Source organism: Neofelis nebulosa, chromosome 3 (assembly GCF_028018385.1).
Source record: "Neofelis nebulosa isolate mNeoNeb1 chromosome 3, mNeoNeb1.pri, whole genome shotgun sequence".
In the NCBI taxonomy this organism is placed as follows: domain Eukaryota; kingdom Metazoa; phylum Chordata; class Mammalia; order Carnivora; family Felidae; genus Neofelis; species Neofelis nebulosa.
Genome location: NC_080784.1, coordinates 74271609 through 74285572, shown reverse-complemented (window position 1 = coordinate 74285572; position 13964 = coordinate 74271609).

Sequence of the window (13964 nt, the reverse complement as noted above, 5' to 3'; positions counted from 1 at the left end):
ATATGAGTGAAAGCTTATGGTATCTGTCTTTCTCTCACTGATTTATTTCATTTAGCATAATACCCTTCAGTTCTATCCACGTTGTTGCAAATGGAAAGATTTCATTCTTTTTCATTGCTTCGTAGTACCCATTTTGTATATTATATATATATATATATATATATATATACACACACATATATATGTGTATATATATATGTATATATGTATGTATATGTGTGTGTGTGTGTGTGTGTCTGTTCATGTCTTCTGCCCATTTCTTCACTGGATTATTTGTTTTTCGGGTGTTGAGTTTGGAAATCTTTATAGATTTTGGATACTAACCCTTTATCCGGTATGTCATTTGCAAGTATCTTCTCCCATTATGTTGTTTGCCTTTTAGTTTTGTTGATTGTTTTCTTTGCTGTACAGAAGTTTTTATCTTGATGAGGTCCCAATAGTTCATTTTTTGCTTTTATTTCCCTTGTCTTCAGAGATGTATCAAGCAAGACATTCAAATGTAGGTCTTTTGATTTTCTCAGTGTTATTTGAGGGATTCATCTGTGTTGATACATGTAAGCGTTCATTTCCATCACTATATATAGCATTCCAGTTACTTTTCCATTCCCCTTTTAATGAAAACATAGGTTGCTTTCAAGTTTTTGATATTATAAACATTGTTGCCCTAATATTCTAAACCAATTCTGTCCAATAGAAATTTGGGTACTGATGGAAATATCTGTACTCTACAATACTGTAGCCACTAGCTACATATGGCTACTGAACACTTCAAATGTCAATGTGACTGAGGGACTTAATTTTTAATTTAATTTAATTTTAATTAATGTGGTTAGTGACTACTCTGTTGGAGAGCAGTTCTATACTACATTTTTTTTTTATCTCTTTGGATGCATATGAGAGTTTATCTAGTGCAGTAATTCTCAGTACTGTCAGACCCAACGTGCTCTTCTTATAATAAATATATTTTATTATTAACAAATATATATAACAAATATATCACCCCATTAACTATCTTGAAATGAAATTCATAGATAATTAACTTATCTACACATTTAAAACAATCAAATGTAATGCATTTACTGTGAAATAAAGTAGAAATATAAGAAAACAAACTTTAATAAAATAATTATATTCAATATGTCAATGGCTACAAATACACTATAGTATATTAGGAGACAAAATGAAGTTACCTACAAATGAAGACTCATAGAATCTTGTGATATTGGAAACTCAAAACTCAAAAGTGGTGTTGCCATTGGTGATGTGAGCAACGAGGTTCTGAACAAGACAAAATACAATCTTCACTTTTCCAGTAGCTGCATCCCTGGAAAGTTGATATATATTAAAATCTTACCAAAAAATACTTGGTATTTATATCTGAAACAAAGTTGTTATACTCTTAGGTAATTACAAACAGACTTTTCATCTACATGAATCCTCTACTAGGCCTTGTAAAGTCATGGAGGATCCAGGACAGTTGTTTTTGTTGTTGTTGTTGTTGTTGTTGTTGTTGTTGTTGTTGTTGTTGTTTTTGTTTTGTTTTTAATGGAACTATCCTTCAGGTTACAGGACATAGAGGATACCTGATCCCCACCCCCTACGTGTGGTAGTAAGCCTCCCATCACTATTATAAACAAAAATGCCCCTTCAGGTGAGGCACCGTTGGTCTCATCCATTACCAGATTCATCCAGTACCAAATTACTGGATGTTAAAATATGAGCATCTTCAACATTATTTAATATGTACTTGTTCTCCATAGTAACCTCCAGTTACTGCCAAGTTCTCCGAAGCGTTAGATCAATTTACAGTCTCACCAGGAGGATATGAAATTTACCATGTTTCCATGTATGTGAAGTATTAAACCCCTAAACCTATTCTTGTCCTAGAGGATAGCTTTGTTGAGCTCAACAGTTAGCTATTAAAAACTATAACTGACCTATGCCCTAACCCTTTGTATACCTCACACCAGAATAGGACCTCTCCCACCTCTCTGAATAAGCCCAGAACAGCATACCTACTACGTGAATGCAATTGTGGTCTCTTCTGCCATTTTCCCAAGGGGTATAGCCAAGGCTCAAAAAGTTCCTAACTGATGCCAAATCCTTTCCACTGACCCCAAGCTATCTATTTCCATCTCCTACCAGCCCCTTCTTCAAATTCCAAAAGGATCTGGTCATAGGTCTCTGGGAAGTAAGTATTTGAGCTTTAAAAAAAACAAAACAAACAAACAAACAAAAACAAATGGGGCTCCTGGGTGGCTCAGTCAGTTAAGCATCCGATTCTTGACTTCTGACTTCAGCTCAGGTCATGATCTCACGATTTGTGGGTTCAAGCCCCTCATTGGGCTTCGTGCTGACAGTGAGGAGCCTGCTTGGTATTCTCTCTCTCCTCTCTCTTCCTCCCCACCCTCCAAATAAATAAATAAACTTAAAAAAAAAAAGTCTTGAAATCTGAATCCCTGGTTTTATGGAGCAAATGTAGATTGAGGTAAATGGAGCCAAGTTCATTACTATTAAGGAGTGATAATGGCCTGATCTTTACAACTCTGACTATAGCTATAAAACAATTTTTGTCATTATAATAGCAAAGTAGTCAACACTCAGTGGCTGACAATAACAAACATTTATTCTTGCACTGGTCACCTTCAGATGGGCTGACGTAGACGCATCTGGGGTGGGCAGCTCTGCTCCAAGTTGCGAATTGGTTGGCTATGGTGTGGGTTCAGGTCTGCTCCACCTTTTTCCTTCTGGGGCCCAGGGGAGAGGCCAACCAGGGCTTGCTTTTTTGGCAGATCACTGGAGCACAAGAGCATGAGTCCACCAGTCAAGCATATTTAGAGCTGCTATTTCTATCACACCTGTTGATTTCCCAGTGGCCAAAGCATGTCATATGGCCAAGCCCAAAGATAGGAAAATATACTTCATTATAAGAGAGAGGTGGAGGAGGCCTGAGTATTTGCTGAACAATAACCCAGTCCAGTGCAAGGTAGCAGCCCTTTTTTGTAACAAGTCTGTGATTACTAGAACAGTTCTGCTTTCATGACCACCACACAGCAAATATATCGAAACCAGTATCAAGAATTAATGGAATAACAACTAGAATTGAAGTCCTTTTGTGCATGTGTACATGTACATGCTCTTTCTCTCTTTCATATCAAGCACATACTCGCTGCCCATGTAGCCATGTTTTTCTTGCTCCTTTTTCAGTGACAGAGGACAGAGCGATTTGGTTTGGAGCATGGCCTCAAGTGTTTCTCCTTTGCAAAAATTGGGAAAAGTAACCTCCTTGGATCTCCTTCCACCTTCCACCAGCCCAATCAGAATCAACTCTCTCCAATTACCCCTTTTCTGAAGCACACTGAATTTAAGAAACTTTTTTGTTTCTCTCCCTTAAATTAGCCAATTTAATAAGTGAAAACAATAGTCCATAGCTTCACTATAATGAGAATCTATGTAGTTAGAAAAAGAGATCAAAACTTCTTTGGCTTTTAAAACATCTAAGAAGAGAACTGGGAAATAAGTTGTAGTACATTATTTCAATGGAATATTATACAGTAACTAAAATTTACTGTATAGTATTTACTTTTTGTAACTGAATACATTATAGCTAACATTCAACAAGATGTGTGAACCTCACAAATATAATGTTGAATTAAATAAGTAAAGAACAAGAGAATATGTATAAATTCCATTTATATATGAAGTTCAAAAAGCAGGCAACCCCCCCCCCCCAAAAAAAAAACAAACTAGTGTTTGGGGATGCATGCTTAGGTGGAAGAACTATAAAGAAAAGCAAGAAAAGGGCACTTTGGTGGCTCAGTAGATTGAGCGTCCAACCCTTGATTTTGGCTCAGATCATGATCCCAGGGCAGTGATATTGAGCCCTCTGTCAGGTTTCACACTGAGCGTGGAGCCTGCTTGAGATTCTCTTTCTCTCCTTCTGCCCCTCCCTCCCACTCGTGCTCTCTCTAAAAGAAAAAAAAAAAAGAAAAGTAAGCAAATTATTTTCATCAAAGTGGGGATAGTGATTACCTTTGCTGGGGACATTAATTATTGGGAGGGGGAGAAGGAGTCTTCTCAGTTGCAAGCAACAATCCATTTCTTGACATTGGTGGTGATTACATGGATGTTGACTTATCAAGTCATCAGAGCTATACATGTCTGTTCCTTGAACTTTTTTCTATAAATATTATATTTCACTGTAGAAATGCCTCAGGATTCCAAGATATTTGGTCTCATAAACTTAATCTCACATGCCATAAAATTTAATAACAGACTTTGTCTCTTGTTTCAACTCTTGGTTAATTCTGTCCACAAACTTTCAGTGCCTTCCCTGTGTCTGTGTTCCTCTTGATAACTTTTGTGGACACATTGTCTGTCCACATTGGATAGGTAGATTTCTTTCTGACCCTCATATTTGTGATTAAAGTTAAATGTTAGATCACATCAAAGCCCATTCACCTTTGTCCATGTCTAGTAATTGTGCCCTAGCCACCTACACTTCTTTTAGGTACTCATTTGGTCTTAAGAGACACTGAATGAAGACATGCGCTGGAGAAAATCCATAGGTAGTACTAGAAAAACAGTTCAACTTTTAATGACTCAGTAATGCTTGGTTTTCATGTATATAAAGACACTTCTTGATAAAAAAAAAAAAATCTCAGTTCCTTGGTAGGATCAAAGAAAAATGCAAATAAGAAACAGCTCAGTATATATGGTCAATAAGAAAACTAGATAGGGTTGCCTGGGTGGCTCAGTCGGTTGAGCTTCCGACTTCGGCTCAGGTCATGATCTCACGGTCCGTGAGTTCGAGCCCCGCGTCAGGCTCTGTGCTGACAGCTCAGAGCCTGGACCCTGCTTCAGATTCTGTGTCTCCCTCTCTCTCTGCCCCTCCCCCGTTCATGCTCTGTCTCTCTCTGTCTCAAAAATAAATAAACATTAAAAAAAAAAAAGAAAACTAGATAGAGGTAGGTCAGGCATGATAAGTGAGCAGAGGTTCCTCTTTTCTGGGCCCCCAGATTTGTAAACTTAATGTTTATTCTCCCTTCTTTTGTATCATATCTCTAGATCTCCTGTTTTACAACCAGTTTTCTTACTGTATCTCAAAACAAGGTTAAGGTAAGAGAGACTCCTTAATCTGCTACCACAGTATCTTAATTACACTTTCACACATAAGTGTTTTTGTGAGAGGTTAGTCTTTACAAGCCTTTTCAACTCTACTGTTTATAATTGTTAATGGGTGTGAATGGGGAATGGGTCACCCTAATTACCTGATTGTTCCTATTGAGTGACAGTTAACCCTCCCCATGAGTTGGATCTGTTAACTCTAGACCAAGTATATGACTCCTCAGATAGACAGACTGCATGCTCTTGCATCTGATTTTTTTTTTCTCAGGGCTGTAAAACCATATTGGATATTGTCTCGGTTATTCACTTCTAAAAATATTGCATTTTACCAATCATCTGTAGTCTAGGAATCAGGATAGCATTCACAGTGACAATATACTGATAAAAATATAAATCTCTCTGATAATTTTAATTAAACAGAATAAACCAAAAGGAAAAAAATAAATGTTTCTGAACCTTCACACATCAAATATAAAACTTCAGAAGTCATACGTACTCCTGAAAACACTGAGTTTCTTTAAAAAGTGATTGTCAAGATGGGGTACCTGGGTGGCTCAGTCAGTTAAGCATATGGCTTTGGCTCAGGTCATGATCTCGTGGTTTGTGGGTTCGAGCCCCGCATCAGGCTCTGGGCTGACAGCTCAGAGCCTGGAGCCTGCTTTGGATTCTGTGTCTCCCTCTTTCTCTGCTTCCGCACCCCCCCACCCCCACTTGTACTCTGTCTCTTTCTCTCTCAAAAATAAATAAACATGAAAAAAAAATTTTTTAAGAGATTGTCAAAGTAATCAAAGTCCTTCTGAATTTCTTAGAAAAATTAGGAAATTTTGAAACTAACATTTATTGTTAGTAAATTATATGAAGGGAGGGATCCTGTCTATCTTATTCACTTCTATATCCTGGGACATAATGCCTGGCACATTGTAGATGTTCAAAGAATCTTTTTAAATGAATGAATGAATGTTCAGTGTGGGTTAGCAACATTATATATGTGATCTCATTTAATCTTCACAATAATGCTATATAGATGAGGAAATTGAGTCTTAAAAGGGAAGAAAGGTTGCCCAAGGTCACACGACCAGAAAATGGCAAAGATGGGAATCAAACTATAATGTGCCTAATGCTAAATCTAACATTTGTTCAGTGATGACACACGTTTTAGCAAAGACTGCCAGTTGCCTACACGAACAGCCATTTCTCTCCTCATCCTTAATTATAACTCTAATTTTGTTTTAGTGTGCTTTCTCTTCAGGTGACTCAGTTATATCCTGATGGGATTGGTCTAAGCCAAAATAATGCCCCCATTCCCCATGTCTGTGACCAGTTTAGGGGTTTGGAATTTGATCTGGCTTTGGCCCGTGAGATTGGAAGGAACTATAGTAAAACCTTGGATTGTGAGTAACTTGTTCTGTGAGTGTTCCACAAGATGTGCAAACATTTCTAATACGTTTTAACTTGATAAACGAGAAATGCCTTGCAATACGAGTAGTACGTGATGCCAACTGTCACATGATCACTACTGAGCCAATGGTTCTTCTCTCTCTCTCTCTCTCCCTCTCTCTGTCTTGCTGCGGGATTGTGGGTGATTGTCTCCCATGCTTGGGTGCTCTGTCTCATGCTGCAGTGATTGGCAGCAATGAGTGACTTTTCAGAATATTGGAAGGTGCTCACAACGGGCACTAGTGTATTTTTTGTCACTTCAAAGCACCTATGGACAGTCCCTTGCTTTTCCATACAAGAGTAAGCTCAGGAATGCTTTGCTTCATTCTAGGTCAGGCTGCCTGCAGATATAGACCCTTTCCTCTGCTGCCTTATTGCCTGTTACATTAAATACAGTACATGACAAGAGTTTATTAATGCTGTACTGTAGTCAACATCTGTGTGAGCATATACAATGGTCCCCATGCAGAAAAAGGTTGAAAAGAAAGGCAGTAAGAAGGACATGATTATGGCGGAAGTTAAGAAAGAAATCATTGAGAAGTACGGATGAGGTATGTGAGTGGCCTAAATTGCAAAATTTTATAAGAAGTCTATGTTTGTATCTCCTCTGCAGAGGAGGAGGAGAAAAAGGTGAAGGAATCCCCCACTTCAAATGAGATTAGGGAGATGTGTCAAATGTGGGAACAGTGCAAAATTTTGTAAAACAGCACCCCCCGAATAAGGCTGTAGCAGTGAGAGTAATTAATCTGTTTAATGACAATGCAATGTCACATTTCCGTGAAATCCTCAAAAGAAGGAAAAAGCAAGTGTCATTGGATAGGTTCCTTGTTAAAGTTGCACGAAAAGAAAACAATTCCACTGAGCCAACAGATAGCAGTGATTCTGTTAGTGATCATGAAAGTCGCCCTACACAAGAAGCTTCCTCTTTCTTGTCTCCCTCACACCGGCCGTAAAGGTTTTTATTTTTTTTTTTTAACGTTTTATTTATTTATTTATTTATTTTTTTAATTTTTTTTTTCAACGTTTTTAATTTATTTTTGGGACAGAGAGAGACAGAGCATGAACGGGGGAGGGGCAGAGAGAGAGAGGGAGACACAGAATCGGAAACAGGCTCCAGGCTCCGAGCCATCAGCCCAGAGCCTGACGCGGGGCTCGAACTCACGGACCGCGAGATCGTGACCTGGCTGAAGTCGGACGCTTAACCGACTGCGCCACCCAGGCGCCCCTTTAACGTTTTATTTATTTTTGAGACAGAGAGAGACAGAGCATGAACGGGGGAGGGGCAGAGAGAGAGGGAGACAAAGAATCGGAAGCAGGCTCCAGGCTCTGAGCCATCAGCCCAGAGCCCGACGCGGGGCTCGAACTCACGGACCGCGAGATCGTGACCTGAGCTGAAGTCGGCCGCTTAACCGACTGAGCCACCCAGACGCCTCCGTAAAGGTTTTTAAAGGTAAGTGCTGGTTAATTTGTTTATTTTTTTGTATTTTGTATTTTGTTTACTATTTTGTATTATATTACAGTATTGTAATTTTTAAAAAAAATTTTTAATGTTTATTTATTTTTGAGAGAGAGAGAGACAGAGTGCAAGCAGGGGAGGGGCAGAGAGAGAGGGAGACAGAGAATATGAAGCAGGCTCCAGCCTCTGAGCTGTCAGCACAGAGCCTGAAGTGGGGCCTGAACTCAACGAGACTTCTTCGAGCCATAAGATCATGACCTGAGCTGAAGTCGGCGGCTTAACCAACTGAACCACCCAGGCACCCCATGTAATTGTTTTAAATGAATATTTTTGGGTTGTGGAATGAATCATCTGAGTTTCCATTATTTCTTTTGGGGAAATTCTCTTAGATACACAAGCGCTTTGGATTACAAGCATGTTTCTGGAATGAATTATGTTTGCAAACCAAGGTTGTACTGTACTGTGATGGTAGGGATGGGGGAAGTGTTCTGGAAAAGGATTTTTGTTGCCTTTTTAACAAAGAAATACAAGAGAGAAAGACCTTTCTCTATTAAGCATTGATATATGGGGATGTGATATGTAGAGCTGCTAAATCCATCTTGCCTCCAGAAGAGCTAAAAGACAGTCTTAGGTGTTTAATATATTGTTGGGCTTCCAGTAAGTGGTAGCAATCAATCAAATTCTCGGTGTTGGTGAGCCAGTTACTTGAGAGCTTGAGTTGCCAGCTACCTGGAGTGTCAGTCACTCTGTAATAGTGACCCCGTCAAAACTAACTCCACTAGTTTTAAAAACCTGTATTCCAAATGGATGTATAAAATGAAATGCTACTGTAGTTTTTACCATTATTTTATGGAAATGGGATGTCTTTGCTTATTCACTAATCCATGAACCATTTACTGGTGTCAGGAACATGGCGAGTACTTAAAAAGAGATAACACATAGAAGAACAAAGAGAGACACCCAGGCAGCCTACTCAGGAAGAGGAAGGGTCAGGGAAGTCTCTACCCCAGAGTTGACGAGAAGTAACACTTGAAGTGAATCGTAACAGATCAACAGGAGTTACCCGGGTAGAAAAAGAAGAAAAAGGGCAATCCTTCCAAAGGAGGTAGCATATGAGATGCATGAGGTCTGAGAGAATATGGCACATTCAAGGAAGGACAAGTAACTGAGTGTGTAAGGTGCAGGCTGGAAGAATTGGGAAAGAAGTTTAGAGAGGTAAACACGGCCTAGTCACAGAGGGCCTTGGGGTCAAGCTATGGGGTCAGTCCTCCATCAGGAAGCAGTAGGGAGTTCCTGAAGGGAATTAAGTATGTAGGGAACATCATGGTACTTGAATTTTTAGGAAGATTACTTTGGTAGCTGAGAGGAGAATATTTTGGAGATGGTAAAAGAGATGGGTAGAGATGATGAGAGAAGAAATCAAGCAGAGCTTTTAGATTCAAAAGATATTTAGGAAGTGGTTTAGGTGGAACTTGGTGACTTGATATGAGAGAAGAGCAGGGGAGCAGGAGGTTTGCAAAGAAATGCAGGGCTCGTGAGGGGAATGGCGAGCTGGGCTGAGAAGCGAGACCATGAGTTAATGGTTCCTATACATATGGTTGAGTGATTTACTTAGTGTGGTGTTAGAAGCAAAGAACGCTGAACTGATCCACATTTGGGTAAGTATTGCAGAAGGAAAAAAAGAGCAAGAAGAGTGAGAAGCTGAAGATGTTATTTAAGAGGTTACAGTGCTGAACCAAAGCAAGATGGCAATGGAAGCAAAACCAGAAAAAAGCACGTGACACGTGGAGTGAGTGGGATAAGACTTCAGTCACAATCCTGATGGATAAGCAGGCATTATTGGAGCAATGAGGATAATGGGAGTTTGTGGTAAGAAAGTTGAATGGTATGGTTTAAGATCTTACAGGTGGAGTAGCTGCAGGTACTAATAAGGAAAAGGGGTGAGTTGTCGATATCTGTGTGGAGATGAGGGGCATTGCAGACGAAGAAGCCAAAGCACTGGGTGTTGGAAGGGCCATCCACATGAACTCTGAAGACAGCAGGATTATGGCAGATTTGGGGTAGAGAGAAAAATCATAGGCCATGCTCCAAAATCTCTGATACTAATCAGAGAGTGATGAGAGGAACAGCAAGTGATGGAGGATAGAAAATTTGAGAGGCACAAGTTTCAGAGGAAGAATTTTGACAGGAGATTGGCAGAATATTGAATAGGCAAGTGGTAATTGTTATTTAGCACCTACTGTGCGCCAGGTTCTGTTCTAAGTACTTTACAGATACTAAGCTCATTTAATTCTCACCTCTGAGGTAAGTACTATTATTAGCCCCCATTTTACAAGTGAGGAAACTGAGGCTCTGTGACATTTAATATCTTGCTCAAGGTGCATAGTCATGCTTCCATCCAGGTGATTTGGCTCCATAGTCCACACTCTTAACAATGTCATTGTACTGCTGATTCTGTTGAACAAACCCAGCCAACCCCTATTGTTAGGTGGAAAGTTCAGGAACAAACAACCTCTACTTAAGGGTGTAGGAAAGAGGTAGTGTTTGTGGTAGGAAGCCATTCAAAAAAGGCAGAACATGACTGGTCCTTGATAGCATCAACTTCTTTATGTTTTCCAGAGTCTATTTTATTTTGCATTTAAACATAATAGTATGCCTTTGAACTATGGGCTAATACGTAAACTCCCTCAGACATTTTTAGAAGTGGCAGTAGACTTTTAAAATAAATAGCTACATTAATATTAACTGTAAGGACTCAGTTACATAAAGGAATTAATTTTGCATCTTGCAGAGAACTGAGATACATTCTGAATGGCAATGAAGACAAGAAAACATGTAATCTTGAAAGATACGTGGTTCCAGTTTTTTCCCTGGTGTTACTAAGCTTTATAGCAAACCAGTTTATTTGAGGTTCATGCTACTTTTTGGAAGAAATACTCCCATTTTTCTTTTTTTAATTTTTGTTACCTACCAGGCGCTAACATAAAAACAAAGAGCCCAAGAATGTTAGAAGGCATTATAATCCAAAGGAGAAGCCTATTTTGCTTGGCTTGTATGAAGTTCTATTTATTTTCTTAGAATTAAGGCCCAAAGAATCTTGAATAAAGTGCTAATCCTACAAAGCACTGACAAAGCAGCTTCCTTGTTTTACAGCGCTGCTACTCTTCATGACAATTCTGGCTCTAAGAAGTGTAGACATGAGGAAAATACGGATTTATACAAAAGGAAATTTATGATGTAATTATAGAGAGAGATGGAGAGAGAGACGGAGAAAGAGAGTCCCAAATGGGTTCTGCACCATCAGCACAGAGCTGGATGTGGGGCTTGATCCCACAAACCGTGAGCTCATGACCTGAGCTGAAATGATGAGTTGGATGCCCAACCAGCAGAGACACCCAGACCTCCCTAAATTCTTTTCCTTTTTTTCTTTAAAATTTTTTTTTGGTTAATGTGTATTTATTTTTGAGAGAGGGACAGAGCCCGAGCAGGAGAGGGCAGAGAGAGGAAGACACAGAATCCGAAGCAGGCTCCAGGCTCTAAGCTGTCAGCATAGAGCCTGACATGGGGCTCCAACTCACAAACCATGATATCATGAGTTGAAGTTGGATGCTTAACTGACTGGTCCACTCAGGCGACCCCCTAAATTCTTTTCTCGAATTAGTTTTTCTAGCCATATATTTCTAGGACTTTGTTGTTGTGTTTTTTCAAATTTACTACCATGAGTGAATAATTACATAATCATTCTATATTTTAATCTCTTTTGCATCTAAAGTAATGCCCCCTTGTTGTGATTTTGTTTGTCCTTTCTGGGTTTTTCTCATGATCTAGCCTTGCTAAAGTTTTGTTGTGGTGGTGGTGGTGGTTTTTCATTTTTATTATTCATTCAAAGACTAATACCTGGGTTTTTAATTTATTTATTTTATATTTACTTTTTATTTCATTAATTTCTGCTCTTGCCTTTATTACTTCTACTTTTTGTGTGTCTGTTTTGCTGATCTCTTCCTAACTTCTTATGCTGAGTGCTTAGCTCATTAATTTTCCATCTTTTTTCTTTTCTCATATAATGAGTTAGGGCTATAAATACTTCTCTTAGTGCTGTAATGCCAACATTCTGCATGTTAATTTTATGGGTTTTTTTTTATTCTTTTATGTTCCCTTTTTACTCATGAGTTACTTGGATTTTTTGTATATTTTAAAATTTCCAAATTTTTATGGTTTCCACTTATTTTGTTATTGGTTTCTAATCTAATTATATTATGATAAAAAATAATAAATGATACTGGGGTTTTTTTTGAAATTTGTTGAGATTTACTTTATAGCTTAGTATGTGGTTAGTCTCCTAGATATTTCTTGTATGCTTGAAAAAAATGTGTATTCTCTAATTGGCAAGTGTAGATACATACATGTGTGTGTTCTCTAATTGGCAAATGTGTATACACACACACAGACACACACGCACACACACACACACGCACACACAAGTTCAAACTTGCTGATATATTGTCTAGATCTTCTGTGTTCCAACTGATTTGATTTGTTTTGTTTTCCTTTTTGGCTGTTTGAGCTATTATTTGCTAAGAGACTATATTACAATATCATAGCATAATAGTAGATTTTTCAATTTCTTGTTATAATTATTTCAGTTTTTCTCTCTATACTTTGAAGTTGTGTTTTTAAATGCACATTTCCAAACTTGTGAATTTAGCTTTTTGTCATTATGCAGAAATTTTACTTTTATATCTGTTGATGCTTTTTTTCATTAAGAGAGGAAATATTTGCAAAAAAACCTGTCTGATAAAAGATTGTTATCCAAAATATGCAATGAACTATTCAAACTCAACAATAATAAACCAAACAACCCAATTAAAATATGACCAAAAAACCTTAAAAAACACCACACCAAAGAAGATAAACAAATGGCCATGAGCATATGAAAAGATGCTCAATATCATATGTCATTAGGGAAATGCAAATTAAAACAATGAGATACCAGAACACTGACCACACTGAATGCTGGTGCGGATGTCTGCAACAGGAACTCTGTGTCGTTGCTGGTGGGAATGCAAAATGGTACAGCCACTTTGGAAGACAGTTTGGCAGTTACTTACAAACTAAGCATACTCTTACCATATGATTCAACAATTGTGTTTCTTGATATTTACCCAAATGGGTTGAAAACTTATGTTCACATAATATCCTGCACACAGATATTTATGGCAGTTTTATTCATAGTTGCCGAAACTTGGAAGCAACAAAGATATCCTTCAATAGGTGAATAGATAGGTACACTATGGTCCATCAGACAGTGAAATAGTATTCAGTGCTAAAAAGAAATGAGCTATCAAGCCATGAAAACACATGAAGGAACCTTAAATGCATATTACTAACTGAAAGAAGCCAATCTGAAAGGCTACATACTGTTATGATTCCAAGTATATGACATTTGGCAAAGGCAAAACTATGGAGACAGGAAAAGATCAGTCAGTGGTTGCCAGGGCTGAGTGGTGGGGGTGGGTAGGGATGAACAGGTGAAGCACAGAGGATCTTTAGTATTCTATATAATACTATAATGGTAGATACATGTCATTATACATTTGTGCAAACCCATAAAATGCACACCAAGAGTGAACCTTACTGTAAACTATGAATTTTGATTTTGGTGATAATGAACCACTGTAGGTTTGTTGATTTTTAAAAATGTACCAGGGGCGCCTGGGTGGCGCAGTCGGTTAGGCGTCCGACTTCAGCCAGGTCACGATCTCGCGGTCCGTGAGTTCGAGCCCCGCGTCAGGCTCTGGGCTGATGGCTCGGAGCCTGGAGCCTGTTTCTGATTCTGTGTCTCCCTCTCTCTCTGCCCCTCCCCCGTTCATGCTCTGTCTCTCTCTGTCCCAAAAATAAATAAAAAAATGTTGAAAAAAAAAAAAATTTTAAAAATGTACCACTC